This window comes from Scyliorhinus torazame, chromosome 14, assembly GCF_047496885.1.
Source record: "Scyliorhinus torazame isolate Kashiwa2021f chromosome 14, sScyTor2.1, whole genome shotgun sequence".
Taxonomy (NCBI): domain Eukaryota; kingdom Metazoa; phylum Chordata; class Chondrichthyes; order Carcharhiniformes; family Scyliorhinidae; genus Scyliorhinus; species Scyliorhinus torazame.
The window spans coordinates 41,911,025-41,929,335 of record NC_092720.1 but is presented as its reverse complement, the minus strand read 5'-3'; the positions used below and the strand labels follow the sequence as shown (position 1 = coordinate 41,929,335).

The window sequence follows — 18,311 nt, the reverse complement described above, 5'->3', positions numbered from 1 at the left end:
GAGAAACTTTTACCGACTTCATCATCGCCTGGGAGATCAATGTTAAAAGTGCCAGAGAGATACCCTGAAACCTCCCTCTACCTGCCTGTGGGAATGGGAGAGAGAGAGAAGCAATTGAAAGAGAGAGAGAAGTGGGAGAGATAGAGAGAGCTGCTGTCTTAACTTGGGGGGGGGGGGGGGGGGGGGACCAGTCGCTTACCTTTCGGAAGCTCAGCTGAAACAGCCAGAACCCAAATCCTCTCCTTCAAGTGCAGGGAAACAATACCCTTGTTCGAACTGCAAATCCAACTGCAAACAGCCCCAGCTCTGTTCTCTCGCCAGATCTTCCCTCCCTCCCCTTGATTCCGGTTACCGAGGGGGAGTTTAGAACGGGGGGGGGGGATGTGTCGGCCTCTCTCGCTCTCTGTCTAACACTCCGGGTTAGTTTATTTGTCCTGTGCAAACCAGCGCGGTCAAGGCCATCAAGTTGTACAGGAGGAGAGGGTGGGACCTCGGGAGGGACGAAGGGCAGCAACTTCTGTCGGGAGAGAGGGATTTCGCTATCCCCGACGGCCCCGTGAGCACATTCCCAGATCAATCTGTGGACCTGCTTGCGGATGAGCTCGGAAGCAAATCCATCCAGACACGCGGCTTGCCCTCGACCTCAAGCTTACTTTCTCTCCCCTTTCTTCTCTCTCTCTCTCTCCCTCGCTCCCTTTTCCTCTGATGAAGTGTCAGAAGCGTCCTCGATCACCGAGGTCAGCAAAAGGTCGTTACTGGAGAGAGATCTCCTGGAGAGCTCATTAAAAAGACAGTAACCCAGTGACAGGCTAACATGGGCTGGATTTAAAGAGAGAGAGTCCCCTTTCTCTCTCTCTCTCTTGATTGCATTACCTTAGGCTGGAAGTAGGACGGAATGAAAACTCCGACACTCTATAACACGCCTATCAGTAAGCAGTATTGGTTGGGATTCGTAAGTAATTATAAGTCGAAGCCGAGGCAGCAATGGGCACATTTTGGGTTGCAAAGCACTGTCGAGTATCCACTAACCCAGTACCCCCAACCCGACTAAATTACTAGATTTTTAAAAAAAAGTTGATGAATAAGCAACAAAGAACACGGCTCGGTTAACTGAATGTTAGAATGTATATAGTATATAAGAGAGGAACTCAAATTTGTGTTAAACATCGACACACACACACACATATACATCATATATTGAATGGTTGAGCAGTTTTTTTATTTGACCATGTGACAGCACAATTAGATTAGATGCACCTTGATTTTTATTCGTGATTCAGACTGAAATTGTTTGATTTCACATTTTGTTTCTTCCTAATAACTTCTCCCCCCCCCCCCCCCCCCCCCCACCCAACACGGCAGCCGCAGAATGGCCCGTGTGCGCAGAAATCACCTGCCCAAATAGGATCGATATCGAGTTCACGTGGAGCAGCCTGGAACCCCACTTTGACTCGAAGTCAGCCATGGAAAAGGAGTCTCTAAAAGCCTCTTCTCCGCCGCACGCGACAAACAATTCATCTGTGTGAAATGAGAGTGTTCTTGGAAGTCTGGTAAAAGGGCAATGGCTCCTCTGCCACATTTTTGGACAGATTTCGGTTTCTCGCAATGAAAGCAGGATTAGATTTATGGTTAAAGTTGGCCCGAATGAAAGTGCTTTGGAAAGCTCTCGCTGAACTGGAATCTGCCCAAACCCTGGAGAAGGGAAATTGAGTGGAATCGACCTGCCCAAACCCTGGAGAAGGGAAATTGAGTGGAATCGACCGGCGGTCATTTCATAGAATTTACAGTGCAGAAGGAGGCCATTTGGCCCATCGAGTCTGCACCGGCCCTTGGAAAGAGCACCCTACCCAAGGTCAACACCGCCACCCTATCCCCATAACCCAGTAACCCCACCCAACACTAAGGGCAATTTTGGACACTAAGGGCAATTTATCATGGCCAATCCACCTAACCCGCACATCTTTGGACTGTGGGAGGAAACCGGAGCACCCGGAGGAAACCCACGCACACACGGGGAGGATGTGCAGACTCCGCACAGACAGTGACCCAAGCTGGAATCGAACCTGGGACCCTGGAGCTGTGAAGCAATTGTGCTATCCACAAGGCTACCGTGCTGCCCCATTTACGCTGCCCCCCACCCCCACCACCAACCCTCCCGACTGAACACAAATAGAAACATTGGAACGCTTTCTTTGAGTGGGCGGGGGGGGATAGGTTGGGAGTATTTCTTTGGCCACATTTCTTCTGTTGAAACATTGCGAAGAACTTATTTTTAAATAGGATTTATAGCATGCGAAGTAAAGAAGAGGGCTGAAAAGGAAAGACACCGTCCTTTTAGAGAGAGGATAGGAAGCAGTTTTACTATATGTGACTTTGTTGTTACTGGGCCAAGCGTCGTGAAGATGACTTATTGAGTTAGATCCACGTGTTCCACAGGCACATAAAAACCGACAGACACAAGAGATTCACGCACACTCCCACAGATCCCACACATTCACATAGACAACACATTCACATAAAGATACACACACACACGTGTTCAGAACAGATCCACTGGGATCAAACCTTCTGGATAAGCAGCAGGGAGAGTCGGAGCTCACAGACAGAAGAGCAGACTACCCAGCTACTGTCTGCGCCATTCCCAGTCCTGGCTACACCCTCTGGGTAGTAATCGCTGATAAAAATTCAGATCCCTCCAATCTGATGGGCCCGGGGAGAAGTTCTGCTAATTGTCTAATTTGATATTTTACAAGGGCCTCAGTCTGCCCTCCCTGAACCTTTCCCATCCAGGCTTTATCACTCACTCCGCCTGCAGGTTATTTGATAAAACACTCACTAATTTACTGTTAGCAAGCTCCGCGTACAGTTTGCTACACTTTCTTTATATCATTAAATATATAATTTTTTCAAAAACTCCAACCGCGTGTCTGCAGGGAAAGTATTTTCTACTTCCTAACCCCTTCAGATTGATACTAAACTTTTTGATGTTGGCGAGGGCTTATTAAACAGACTGAAAGCAGTGTGGCTTGCCTTGCACACCTGGCAGGTTTAAAATTGCAGATGTTTTTAAATAGCTTCGATCGCACTCTTCTTTCGGGAAGCCACACTTATTCCGAATGTGTATTGTGGGTTTTTTTTTTTGCAGCACCTATTACTGCTGGTTTGTAATGGGGTGTCTATGGCCACCCACTCAAAATAGGAACCCAGTCTGATAAAAAGCGAGGTGCCGTGTTCAAAGAACGCGTTTAATTGATGTGAATGCGTTTGGTTAAATGGAATTAAACGCTCCTTCTGTCACTGTGAGGGTTTCAATTCGTGGCGCTGTGTGAGATCAGTGACAGGGTTCCAATGTTGTCTTTTTTTTGTTGTTATTGTGTGTGGAATTACTGACGTGCAATTTTAAATGCGACGCTGGGACGGACCGGATAAACTCCGGGATTCTTTTGTAAATAGCACCAAAACCTGGGCAGAGATTCCCATAGACTTACAGCGCTGAGAACCTTTACTAAACCCCGGTTGCTGACCGCGAGTTTCCTGCCGTTCCTCAAGATGTCCATTGTTGGAGCTTTTTAATTTAGCAATAAATTGGGCAAGCTGAACCTATGAGCTGTTCTATTTTCTTCCTGTCAGGATGAGGGATTTGTTTTATGATGCATTGTGTGTTAAATAGAAGCAGCAGCGAGTTGGGAAACTGATTACTATTTTGTGGAGTTGATCTGCTTTTCTGATATAGAGCTGGGTCTTTTTTTTCTTATAAACACCTTTCTCTGCAAAGCAGGAAATGTTGCTGTGTAAACAAAAGCGTCGAGTATCAGTACCACGTCCTGGGCAAATTAGCTTTTATATTTGATAGGGCTTGGGGTCGAAGAGCTCAAATGAATTGTGTGGAGAAGCAGTCCCACACACTGCCCAGCAGATGGCACTAGCAAGTGATAGTAAAATAATATATTGGTTTTCGACTTTAACCAATATATCTTGTGTTTTACACATTCAATCTGCTGATCTCTGCACAACCATAAACTTCTAGCGTTTCAGCGGCGCTTGTGAACATCTCATAACTTCCAGACTGTATTTTTATTTAATTTTCCTGGGGGTAGTGTGTTCTGAAGGTCTGAGTAACCTGGCCTGCGCCATTGGACGCTGCTTGAAAAGCCATTCCGCCTAATTGTGTCCCAGGAATAGTCACAACAATGCCAAGCTGACTTGCGATGAGACGAAGTAGCCCATTGAGCCTGACATCACACATGCAGCGGAAAAGCCAAAGAAAATCAGGAAACGACTTTATTAATACACGTTTTCTCTACAGTCGTATTTTATAAAAATAACTGCGTCTTGTTACGTAACCTTTTAAAGGACACCAGTTACAATGGCTTAAATCGACAGCGATAAATCTCAAACTCGTGCCGTATTTCTTCAACTCCGATTCTCAAGTTAATTTCATGCACTTATAATTCCGTTCAAAGTCTGATTCCCATGCATACATTCACACAGTTACAAACAAGCTCTCAAATGCACGCCCAGGGACACAGACGCGCATTTTTATAAAGGTATACACACACGCGGAAAAGTTCCTCAAGTACACAATCATACAGGTGCAGACTCTCAAGGGGACATTCACTTATCCACACGTGTACATAAAAGCTCACACCGAATAAATACAAACAAACCCCCGCCTAATAAACACAAAAAAATCCCCACCGAATAAATACAAACCCCCACCGAATAAATAAAAACAACCCCCCACCTAATAAATAAAAACACATCCCCCACCTAATAAATACATACACCCCCCACCTAATAAATACAATCCCTCCCCACCCCCCACCTAATAAATACAACCCCTCCCCACCTAATAAATATAAACAAATCCCCACTAATAAATACAAACAAACCCCGGCAGTAATAAATACAAACAACTCCTCCCCAATAAAGACAAAGCCCGACACCTAATAAATACAAACAAATCACCCCACCCAATAAACACAAACAGATCCCTCCCCTAAAAAAATATAACCCCCCACTAATAAATACAAACTACTCCCCCAGTAAAGTCAAACAAATTCTCACTTAATAAATACAAACAAATTACCCCACCTAATAAACATAAACAAAATCTCTCACCTGTTAAATACAACCCCCCCCCCCCACTAATAAATACAAACTACTCCCCCAGTAAAGACAAACAAATTCTCCCTTAATAAATACAAACAACACCCCCACCTCATAAATACAAACATACACCCCTCTAATAAATACAAACAACCCCCTCTAATAAATACAAACAACCCCCTGTAATATATACAAACAAACCCCCCTAATAAATACAAACAAACCCCCTCTAATGAATACAAACAACAACCTCTAATAAATACAAGCAACCCCCACCTAATAAATACAAACAAATCCCCCACCTAATAAATACAAACAACCCCCCCACCTAATAAATCCAAACAAACCTCCACTAATAAATACAAACAACCCCCCCACCTAATAAGTACAAACAACCCCCCACCTAATAAATATAAACAAATCCCCCACCTAATAAATACAAACAACCCCCCAATAAAGACAAACATATCCTTCCACCCAAGAATTGGAAACAAATACCCCCCTACTAAATACAAATAGACACCCACACTAATAAATACAAACAACGCCCCTCAATAAAGACAAACACATCCCCACCTAATAAATACAAATAGCCCCCCCACCTAATAAATACAAACAACCCCCCCAATAAAGACAAACATATCCTTCCACCCAAGAATTGGAAACAAATACCCCACCTACTAAATACAAACAGACACCCACACTAATAAATACAAACAACGCCCCTCAATAAAGACAAACACATCCCCACCTAATAAATACAAATAGCCCCCCCACCTAATAAATACAAAGAACCTCCCCAATAAAGACAAACAAATCCCGACCGAATTAATATAAACAAATCCACACGTAATAAACACAAACAACTCCCCCGCCTAATAAATACAAACAAATCCCCCACCTAATAAATACAAACAAATTCCCTAACTTAATGAATACAAACAACCCCCTCTAATAAAGACAAACAACCCCCACCTAATAAATACAAACAACCCCCCCTCTAATAAATACAAACAAACCCCCACCTAATAAATACAAACAAGCCCCCACTAATAAATACAAACAATGCCCCCAACTAATAAATACAAACAAATCCCCCACCTAATAAATACAAAGACCCCCCCCCCAATAAAGACAAACATATCCTTCCACCCAAGAATCGGAAACAAATACCCCACCTACTAAATCGAAACAGACACCCACACTAATAAATACAAACAACGCCCCTCAATAAAGACAAACACATCCCCACCTAATAAATACAAATAACCCCGCCACCTAATAAATACAAAGAACTTCCCCCAATAAAGACAAACAAATCCCGACCGAATAAATACAAACACATTCCCACCTAATAAATACAAATAAACCCCCCCACCTAATACATACAAAGAACTTCCCCCAATAAAGGCAAACAAATCCCGACCGAATAAATACAAACAAATCCACACCTAATAAACACAAACAACTCCCCACCTAATAAACACAAACAACTCCCCCACCTAATAAATACAAACAAATCCCCACCGAATAAATACAAACAGATCCCCACCTAATAAATACAAACAACTTCCCACCTAATAAATACAAACAACTCCCCCACCTAATAAATACAAACAAATCCCCTAACTTAATAAATACAAACAAATCCCCCACCTAATAAATACAAACAAATCCCCCGCTTAATAAATACAAACAAATTCACTAACTTAATAAATACAAACAACCCCCTCTAATATATACAAACAACCCCCCACCTAATAAATACAAAAAAACCCTAATAAATACAAACAACCCCCACCTAATAAATACAAACAAACGCCCCTCTAATAAATACAAACCCCCCACCTAGTAAATGCAAACAAACCCCCCTGTAATAAATACAAACAACCCCCTCTAATAAATACAAACAACCCCCCCACTTAATAAATACAAACAAATCCCCTAACTAATAAATACAAACAACCCCCCCACCTAATAAATACAAACAAACCCCCACTAATAAATACAAACAATGCCCCCACCTAATAAATACAAACAAATCCCCCACCTAATAAATACAAACAACCCCCCCAATAAAGACAAACATATCCCTCCACCCAAGAATCGGAAACAAATACCCCACCTATTAAATACAAACAGACACCCGCACTAATAAATACAAACAACGCCCCTCAATGAAGACAAACACATCCCCACCTAATAAATACAAATAACCTCCACCTAATAAATACAAAGAACTTCTCCCAATAAAGACAAACAAATCCCGACCGAATAAATACAAACAAATCCACACCTAATAAACACAAACAACTCCCCCACCAAATAAACACAGACAACTCCCCCACTTAATAAATACAAACAAATCCCCACCTAATAAATACAAACAAATCCCCACCTAATAAATACAAACAAATCCCCAAACTTAATAAATACAAACAAATCCCCACCTAATAAATACAAACAACTTCTCACCTAATAAATATAAACAACTCCCCCACCTAATAAATACAAACAAATCCCCATCTAATAAATCCAAACAAATTCCCCCACTAATAATTCCAAACAGCTCCCCCACCAATAAATACAAACAACGCCCCCAATAAATCCAAACAAATTCCCCACCTAATAAATACAAACAAATCCCCCACCTAATAAATACAAACAAACCCCCCAACTTAATAAATACAAACAAATCCCCTAACTTAATAAATACAAACAAATCCCCCACCTAATAAATACAAACAAATCCCCCCACTTAATAAATACAAACAAATCCCCCACCTAATAAATACAAACAAATCCCCATCTAATAAATCCAAACAAATTCCCCACCTAATAAATACAAACAAATCCCCCACCTAATAAATACAAACAAATCCCCATCTAATAAATCCAAACAAATTCCCCCACTAATAATTCCAAACAGCTCCCCCACCAATAAATCCAAACAACGCCCCCAATAAATCCAAACAAATTCCCCACCTAATAAATACAAACAAACCCCCCAACTTAATAAATACAAACGAATCCCCTAACTTAATAAATACAAACAAATCCCCCACCTAATAAATACAAACAAATCCCCCAACTTAATAAATACAAACGAATCCCCTAACTTAATAAATACAAACAGATCCCCACCTAATAAATACAAACAACTTCCCACCTAATAAATACAAACAACTTCCCACCTAATAAATACAAACAACTCCCCCACCTAATAAATACAAACAAATCCCCATCTAATAAATACAAACAAATCCCCCTACTAATAATTCCAAACAACTCCCCCACCAATAAATACAAACAACGCTCCCAATAAATCCAAACAAATCCCCCACCTAATAAATACAAACAAATCCCCCACCGAATAACTACAAACAAATCCCCTAACTTAATAAATACAAACAAATCCCCTAACTTAATAAATACAAACAAATCCCCCAACTTAATAAATACAAACAAATCCCCCACCTAATAAATACAAACAAATCCCCAGCTAATAAATCCTAATAAATCACCCACCTGATAAATACAAACAAATCCCCCACCTAATAAATACAAACAACCCCACCACCACCTAATAAATACAAACAGATCCCCCAACTTAATAAATCCAAACAAATCCCCCACCTAATAAATACAAACAAATCCCCACCTAATAAATCCTAACAAATCCCCCACCTGATAAAGACAAACAAATCCCCCACCTAATAAATACAAACAAATTCCCATCATGGTGCGAAGGATTGGTCATGGGGGGGGGGCATTGCTCTGTGGGGGGGATTGCTTGGTAGGGGGGGGGGGGGATTGCTCAGTGCAGGGGGATTGCTCGGTGGGAGGGGGTTTGCTCGGTGATTGGGATTGCTCGGTGCGGGGGGTATTGCTCGGTATGGGGGGAGGGGTTGCTCGGTGAGGGGGATTGCTCGGTATGGGGGGGGATTGCTCAGTGGGGGCGATTGCTCAGTGGGGGGGGGGGAATTGCTCGGTAGGGGGGTGATTGCTCTGTGGGTGGGGATTGCTCAGTGGGGGGGGGATTGCTCGGTAGGGGGGGATTGCTCGGTAGGGGGGGGATTGCTCGGTAGTGGGGGAAATGCTCGGTAGGGGGAGATTGCTCGGTGGGGGGAGATTGTTCGGTGGGGGGGGGAAATGCTCGGTAGGGGGGGGATTGCTCGGTGGGGGGGGATTGCTCGGTAGGGGGGGGACTGTTCGGTGGGGGGGGAGATTGCTCGGTAGGGGGGGATTGCTCGGTGGGGGGGATTGCTCGGTAGGGGGGTATTGCTCGGTAGGGGTGGATAGCTTGGTAGGGGGGGGGGATTGCTCAGTAGGGGGGGATTGCTCTGTGGGGGTATTGCTCGGTAGGGGGGGTATTGCTCGGTATGGGGGGGATTGCTCGGTAGGGGGGGATTGCTCACTGGGGAGGATTGCTCTGTGGGGGGGGGATTGCTCGGTGGGGGGGGGGATTGCACGCTGGGGGGGAATGCTCTGTGGGGGGGGATTGCTCTGTGGGGGGGGATTGCTCGCTTGGGAGGGATTGCTCAGTAGAGGGGGGATTGCTCTGTGGGGGGGGATTGCTCGCTGGGGGGGGATTGCTCGGTGGGGGGGGGATTGCTCGTTGGGGGGTGGGGGATTGCTCTGTGGGGGGGGGGATTGCTCTGTGGGGGGGATTGCTCGGTAGGGGGGGAATAGCTTGGTAGGTGGCGGATTGCTCTGTGGGGGGGATTGCTCGGTGGGGGGGGGATTGCTCGGTGGGGGGGATTGCTCGGTGGGGGGGGGGGATTGCTCGGTGGGGGGGGGATTGCTCTGTGGGGGGGATTGCTCGGTGGGGGGGGGATTGCTCTGTGGGGGGGATTGCTCGGTGGGGGGGGGTTGCTCGGTAGGGGGGCATTGCTCTGTGGGGGGGATTGCTCGGTGGGGGGGTTTGCTCGGGGGTGGGATTGCTCTGTGGGGGGGATTGCTCGCTGGGGGGGGGATTGCTCTGTGGGGGGGGGGGAGTGCTCGCTGGGGTGGGGGGATTGCTTGCTGGGGGGGGGGGATTGCTTGCTGGGGAGGGATTGCTCGGGCGGGGATTGCTCGGTGGGGGGGGATTGCTCGGTGGGGGGGATTGCTCTGTGGGGGGGAACGCTCGCTGGGGTGGGATTGCTCGGAGGGGGGGATTGCTCGGTGGGGGGGGATTGCTCTGTGGGGGGGATTGCTCGGTGGGGGGGATTGCTCTGTGGGGGGGGGGAACGCTCGCTGGGGTGGGATTGCTCGGAGGGGGGGATTGCTCGGTGGGGGGGGGGATTGCTCGCTAGGGGGGGGGATTGCTCGGGGGGGGGGATTGCTCTGTGGCGGGGAGTGCTCGCTGGGGAGGGATTGCTCGGTGGGGGGGGGGATTGCTCGTGGGGGGGATTGCTCGCTAGGGGGGGGATTGCTCGGGGGGGGGATTGCTCTGTGGCGGGGAGTGCTCGCTGGGGTGGGATTGCTCGGTGGGGGGGGGGATTGCTCGGGGGGGGATTGCTCGTGGGGGGGATTGCTTGGTGGGGGGGGATTGCTCGGTATGGGGAGGGTTTGCTCGCTGGGGGGGGAATTGCTCGGTGGGGGAGGGATTGCTCGGTGGGGGGGGATTGCTCAGGGGGGGATTGCTCGGGGGGGATTGCACTGTGTGGAGGATTGCTCGGGGGGGGGGGGATAGCTCGGTAGGAGGGGATTGCTCGGTGGGGGGGATTGCTCTGTGGGGGGGAATGCTCGCTGGGGTGGGATTGCTCGTGGGGGGGGGATTACTCGGGGGGGGGATTGCTCGGTAGGGGGGGGGGGATTGCTCGCTGGGGCGAGATTGCTCGGGGGGGTGATTGCTCGGTAGGGGGGGATTGCTCGGTAGGGGGGGATTGCTCGATGGGGAGGGGATTGCTCGCTGGGGGGGGGGAGGGGATTGCTCGCTGGGGGGGGGGGGGGATTGGTCATAGAATTTACAGTGCAGAAGGAGGCCATTCAGCCCATCGAGTCTGCACCGGCTCTTGGAAAGAGCACCCTACCCAAGGTCAACACCGCCACCCTATCCCCATAACCCAGTAACCCCATCCAACACTAAGGGCAATTTTGGACACTAAGGGCAATTTATCATGGCCAATCCACCTAACCCGCACATCTTTGGACTGTGGGAGGAAACCGGAGCACCCGGAGGAAACCCACGCACACACGGGGAGGATGTGCAGACTCCGCACAGACAGTGACCCAAGCCTGAATTGAACCTGGGACTCTGGAGCTGTGAAGCAATTGTGCTATCCACAAGGCTACCGTGCTGCCCCAGAAGGAGGCCATTCAGTCCATCGAGTCTGCACTGACCCACTTAAGCCCTCACATCCACCCTATCCCCGTAACCCAATAACCCCTCCTAACCTTTTTGGTCACTAAGGGCAATTTATCATGGCCAATCCACCTAACCTGCACGTCTTTGGACTGTGGGAGGAAACCGGAGCACCCGGAGGAAACCCACGCAGACACGGTTAGAACGTGCAGACTCCGCACAGACAGTGACCCAGCGGGGAATCGAACCTGGGACCCTGGCGTTGGGAAGCCATAGTGCGATCCACTTGTGCTACCGTGCTGCTCGGTGGGGGGGGGGGGGGTTGCTCGGTGGGGGGGGATTGCTTGCTGGGGGGGGGATTTCTCGGTGGGGGGGATTGCTCGGTGGGGGTGATTGCTCACTGGGCGGGGGATTGCTCACTGGGGGGGGGGTACTGCTCGGTAGGGAGGGATTGCTCGCTGGGCGGGGGATTGCTCACTGGGGGGAGGGGATTGCCCTGTGGGGGTGATCGCTCGGTAGGGGGGGGTGATAGCTCGGTGGGGGGGATTGCTCGGTGGGGGGGATTGCTCGGTGGGGGGGGGATTGCTCGGTAGGGGGGGGGATTGCTCGGTAGGGGGGGGATTGCTCGGTAGGGGGGGGATTGCTCGGTAGGGGGGGGGGGATTGCTCGTGGGGGGGGATTGCTCGCTGGGGGGGGGGATTGCTCTGTGGGGGGGGATTGCTCTGAGGGGGGGATTGCTCGGTAGGGGGGGAATAGCGTGGTAGGGGGCGGATTGCTCTGTGGGGGGGATTGCTCGGTGGGGGGGGATTGCTCGGTGGGGGGGATTGCTTGGTGGGGGGGGGGGATTGCTCGGTGGGGGGGGGATTGCTCTGTGGGGGGGATTGCTCGGTGGGGGGGGGATTGCTCTGTGGGGGGGATTGCTCGGTGGGGGGGGGTTGCTCGGTAGGGGGGCATTGCTCTGTGAGGGGGATTGCTCGGTGGGGGGGTTTGCTCGGGGGTGGGATTGCTCTGTGGGGGGGATTGCTCGCTGGGGGGGGGATTGCTCTGTGGGGGGGGAGTGCTCGCTGGGGGGGGATTGCTTGCTGGGGGGGGGGATTGCTTGCTGGGGGAGCGATTGCTCGGGGGGGGGATTGCTCGGTGGGGGGGGATTGCTCGGTGGGGGGGATTGCTCTGTGGGGGGGGAACGCTCGCTGGGGTGGGATTGCTCGGAGGGGGCGATTGCTCGGTGGGGGGGGATTGCTCTGTGGGGGGGATTGCTCGGTGGGGGGGATTGCTCTGTGGGGGGGGGAACGCTCGCTGGGGTGGGATTGCTCGGAGGGGGGGATTGCTCGGTAGGGGGGGAACGCTCGCTGGGGTGGGATTGCTCGGAGGGGGGGGGATTGCTCGGGGGGGGGGGGTTGCTCGCTAGGGGGGGGGATTGCTTGGGGGGGGGATTGCTCTGTGGCGGGGAGTGCTCGCTGGGGTGGGATTGCTCGGTGGGGGGGGGGGGGAATTGCTCGGGGGGGGATTGCTCGTGGGGGGGGATTGCTTGGTGGGGGGGGGATTGCTCAGTATGGGGAGGGTTTGCTCGCTGGGGGGGAATTGCTCGGTGGGGTGGGATTGCTCGGGGGGGGGATTGCTCGGGGGGGATTGCACTGTGTGGAGGATTGCTCGGGGGGGGGGGATAGCTCGGTAGGAGGGGATTGCTCGGTGGGGGGGGATTGCTCTGTGGGGGGGAATGCTCGCTGGGGTGGGATTGCTCGTGGGGGGGGATTACTCGGGGGGGGGGATTACTCGGGGGGGGGATTGCTCGGTAGAGGGGGGGGATTGCTCGCTGGGGCGAGATTGCTCGGGGGGGTGATTGCTCGGTAGGGGGGGATTGCTCGGTAGGGGGGGATTGCTCGGGGGGGGGGGGGATTGCTCGATGGGGAGGGGATTGCTCGCTGGGGGGGGGGGGGATTGATCATAGAATTTACAGTGCAGAAGGAGGCCATTCAGCCCATCGAGTCTGCACCGGCTCTTGGAAAGAGCACCCTACCCAAGGTCAACACCGCCACCCTATCCCCATAACCCAGTAACCCCATCCAACACTAAGGGCAATTTTGGACATTAAGGGCAATTTATCATGGCCAATCCACCTAACCCGCACATCTTTGGACTGTGGGAGGAAACCGGAGCACCCGGAGGAAACCCACGCACCCACGGGGAGGATGTGCAGACTCCGCACAGACAGTGACCCAAGCCTGAATCGAACCTGGGACTCTGGAGCTGTGAAGCAATTGTGCTATCCACAAGGCCATCGTGCTGCCCCAGAAGGAGGCCATTCGGCCCATCGAGTCTGCACTGACCCACTTAAGCCCTCACATCCACCCTATCCCCGTAACCCAATAACCCCTCCTAACCTTTTTGGTCACTAAGGGCAATTTATCATGGCCAATCCACCTAACCTGCACGTCTTTGGACTGTGGGAGGAAACCGGAGCACCCGGAGGAAACCCCGCAGACACGGTTAGAACGTGCAGACTCCGCACAGACAGTGACCCAGCGGGGAATCGAACCTGGGACCCTGGCGTTGTGAAGCCATAGTGCTATCCACTTGTGCTACCGTGCTGCTCGGTGGGGGGGGGATTGCTCGGTGGGGGGGGGGGGGATTGCTTGCTGGGGGGGGGATTGCTCGGTGGGGGGGGGATTGCTCGGTGGGTGTGATTGCTCACTGGGCGGGGGATTGCTCACTGGGGGGGGGGGGTACTGCTCGGTAGGGAGGGATTGCTCGCTGGGCGGGGGATTGCTCACTGGGGGGAGGGGATTGCCCTGAGGGGGTGATCGCTCGGTAGGGGGGGGTGATAGCTCGGTGGGGGGGATTGCTCGGTGGGGGGAATTGCTCGGTGGGGGGGGGATTGCTCGGTAGGGGGGGGGATTGCTCGGTAGGGGGGGGGGATTGCTCGGTAGGGGGGGGGATTGCTCGGTAGGGGGGGGATTGCTCGTGGGGGGGGGGGGGATTGCTCGGTAGGGGGAGATTCCTCGGTAGGGGGGGGATTGCTCGGTGGGGGGGGATTGCTCGGTAGGGGGAGGATTGCTCGGTAGGGGGGGGGATTGCTCGGTAGGGGGGGGGATTGCTCGGTGGGGGGGGGGGATTGCTCGGTAGGGGGGGATTGCTCGGTAGGGGGAGATTGCTCGGTAGTGGGGGGTATTGCTCGGTGTGGTGGGATTGTTCGGTGGGGGGGATTGCTCGGTAGGGGGGGGGATTGCTCGTGGGGGGGGGATTCCTCGGTGGGGGGGGATTGCTCTGTGAGGGGGAATGCTCGCTGTGGGGGGGATTGTTCGGTAGGGGGGGATTGCTCGGTAGGGGGGGTATTGCTCGGTAGGGGTGGGATTGCTCAGTGGGGGGGGATTGCTCTGTGAGGGGGATTGCTCGGTAGGGGGGGGGATTACTGGGTAGGGGGGGGATTGCTCGGTGGGGGGGGGGATTGCTCGGTAGAGGGGGGTATTGCTCGTGGGGGGGGATTGTTTGGTGGGGGGGATTGCTCGGTAGGGGGGGGGGATTGCTCAGTGGGGGGGATTGCTCTGTTGGGGGGAATGCTCGCTGGGGGGGGATTGCTCGGTAGGGGGGGGATTGCTCTGTGAGGGGGTTGCTCGGTAGGGGTGGGATTGCTCGGTAGGAGGGGGGATTGCTCAGTAGGGGGAGGGATTGCTCGGTAGGGGGGGATTGCTCGGTGGGGGCTATTGCTCGGTGAGGGGGGCATTGCTCGGTAGGGGGGGATTGCTCGGTGGGGGCTATTGCTCGGTGAGGGGGGCATTGCTCGGTAGGGGGGGATTGCTCGGTGGGGGGAATGCTCGGGGGGGGGGATTGCTCGGTGGGGGGGAATGCTCGGGGGGGGGATTGCTCTGTGGGGGGGGGGGATTGCTCTGTGGGGGGGGAATTGCTCGGTGGGGGGGGGGATTGCTCTGTGGGGGGGGGGGATTGCTCTGTGGGGGGGGGAATTGCTCGGTGGGGGGGGTTTGCTCGGTGGGGGGGGGGATTGCTTGGTTGGGGGGGATTGCATGGTGAGGGTTATTGCTCGGTGTGCCCACCTGCCACCATTTGAACATTGTCTCAGCCACTGCAGGGCCTCATCCCGCCTCCACTGGTACCAGTTAATGGTGCTGCTCATTCAGGGAGCCTGCCCAACAAGCCCAGAGTTATTGCGGGCCTTGCAGCCAGGAGTTCCCTTCTTCAAATGGCTCCTCAGTGCCTTATCAAGAGACCTAGCATAGGGATGAGCCAGGGGAGTATACCGGCATACCAGCTCGCTGGGCAGTGGGGGAGGGGGGGGGGCTACCAGCATATCAGCTTCCTGGGCATTGGGGGGGCACCGGCATACCAGCTCTCTGGGCAGTGGGGGCAGGCGTACCGGCATAGCAGCTCTCTGGGCACTGCCATTGGCAGCCAGAACTTGTCCCCTGATGACCTGAGTGGCATTTCATTGGGTGGGCTCTTGCCAGCACTGCTGCGGCAGGGGCACGAGGCCCATAAGTAGCTATTAATCGACCATTTAAGGGCCTGAATTGCTGGCAGGTTGAGAAGGCCATCCTTGGACCTAATCAGAGTCAAGGCAGAAAGGCAGCGGGATCCCCACCCGGCATGCTCCTGATTAAATGACTCCCGTCACCAAACTCAAGAACTTAATTCCCGGACTCCCAAAGACAACAATATCCTTTCAGCAATTAGGTGACCAGAAAGTTCAGATAGTAATGTGTTTGGGATGGCGAGATAATTTTAACCAAATTGACATTGGCTTTGTTTTGTAAAGCATCAGCCCCTCGTAAATTACATATTACTAACTATTGCTGCACTATCTGTCCATCCACACTGCAGAGAACATTGGTCTGAAATGAACAAGACATATCTTATTTAAGTCTCAGTGTGGTTTCATCAGATTCATTACATCCCAATAGAATCATAGAATTTACAGTGCAGAAGGAGGCCATTTGGCCAAATCAAGTCTGCACCAGCCCTTGGAAAGAGCACCCTACCCAAGTCCACACCTCCACCCTATCCCTGTAGCCCAGTAACCCCACTTTTTTGGATACTAAGGGCAATTCAGCATGGCCAATCCACCTAACCTGCATGTCTTTGGACTGTGGGAGGAAACTGGAGCACCCGGAGGAAACCCACGCAGACATGGGGAGAACATGCAGACTCCGCAAAGACAGTGATCCAAGTCGGGAATAGGACCTGGGACCCTGGAGCTGTGAAGCAATAGTGCTACCCACTGTGCTACCGTGTTGCCCACGGGAACAGGAAAGAGATGTAGATCCGAAAGATTAGTTATTCACCCAAGTGGTTGTGCATCTTTGGAATTCTGTAACCCAAAGAGCTGGGACTGCTCAGTCAGTGGGTATGTTTAAGAGTGAGATGGGTAGATCTTTAGACTCAATGGGAATAGGCTCTGTGAGGAAAAAATGGGAAAGTGGAGTTGGGGCCAAGGGTCAGCCATGATCGCGTGAAATGGTGGCGCAGGCTCCAGGCAGATGATGGTCCACACCTGCTCCGGTTCCCTAAAATTGTTACCAAGTAAACACCTAGGCCGTTCGAACGCTGTCTTTAAATCTACTTCCCCTGAGGTAAGTGAAATCGCAGTTAGATCAGGTGGTATGCATGTATCTTTATGGGTGGTTCTCTGCAATTCATGGGGCCTATCTTGCACAACCTCATGCTCACTACTGTACACGTGTACCTGTCTATCCATGTGTGGATATGTCAACTATATGTCTCAGGTGTGACTGGACCTCAGCAAGTTGTAAAAAGTTTGATAACACTTGGTTCGGATTCTGTTGTGTGTGTGCCGGATTCAGTTAACAGAAGGGTTGCTGTCGAGATTACACCTTACCTGGGGAACAGTGCTGGCTGCCCATAAACAGGTACAATGTTCTGCATCTGCACTATTCCCGAAGTGCACTATAAGATCACTAACCTGATTTTATGGGCAGGAGCGTGTCTCCCCAGACAACGTCCAGCAACACTATTTCCATATTTATTTCACGAAGACCTTCCTTGGATGGTTGGTGTGAAAATGAATTAATGATTTACCAGGTTTAATTTCAAACCCTGAACTAGACCACTGTTTCAGAACTTTTCCCAATTTGCCTCAAAGGTTTCTTTTCCGTTCGCTCTGCCCATGTGTGAATTATTGAAACGAGAACGTAGCGGAGAGCAGTGACCTACAGTACATGTGAAGATCTTCTGCATTCCGTAAGCCTACTTGTGACACTAATAAAGATGATTATAAATGGTTTCAAGAAGCATCTTAAAATTGTCAAATCAACTCCCAGCTCTTCACGAGACAAACTTCGACGGGTGATTGATGGTGGAAAGCGTGGGACCTGTTCGATATTCAGCCTGTTTTTCCAATCTGAAGTTGTATTTGTAATGCTATTGGCGGGTCACGGTCATGACATCTATTAAAGTCCGTCTTAACTTAGAAAATGAATCTTGAGGGGGGTCAAATCCATTTGATAATATTTACCCAAGGCAGAGCTCCGTTCATTAATAAAATAGGTCAAAACCCGATTGCGCTGGTTGAGGTTGAAATAAGGTATAGCAGAAATCACAAGTAATGGACATGTAGTGCCTTTCCGTGCGTGTACACGGAATGTGCAGATGTTTATAATAAAATTAGTCTGCACAATTATATTCACATTTGTGTGAATGTTCATTTATCTCTCGCAGGCGTGTGCTTGTGTCTATTCTATAATGATCCTGCCTTTATTCCTATTCTTTACACGTGTAACCAAGTTTAATTAACGGAATGCGTTGATGCGGGTCACAACGCCAGTCACTGGGAATCTGTTGCTCGGTATGGAACGTTTTTGTTGATATTAAATTCCATTTATGATCATCTGTAACAGTTCTTTGAATCCGAAGTGTATTGGCGGCAGAGGTACTCCTGTTAAAA

General features: G+C 51.0%; 1 protein-coding gene across 8 annotated transcripts in view; it reads right to left on the bottom strand.

Moving 5' to 3' along the window:
- mecom (MDS1 and EVI1 complex locus) overlaps nt 1-18,311 on the bottom strand; it is a 1,243,903-nt gene that overhangs the window by 142,317 nt on the left and 1,083,275 nt on the right. The window contains exon 1 of one of the 8 annotated variants that reach the window (XM_072474010.1): nt 654-762. The exons of 6 other annotated variants lie outside the window; for them this stretch is intronic. The gene's annotated coding sequence lies outside the window, so the exon portion shown is untranslated. One more of the 8 variants, XM_072474009.1, reaches the window with a different exon arrangement.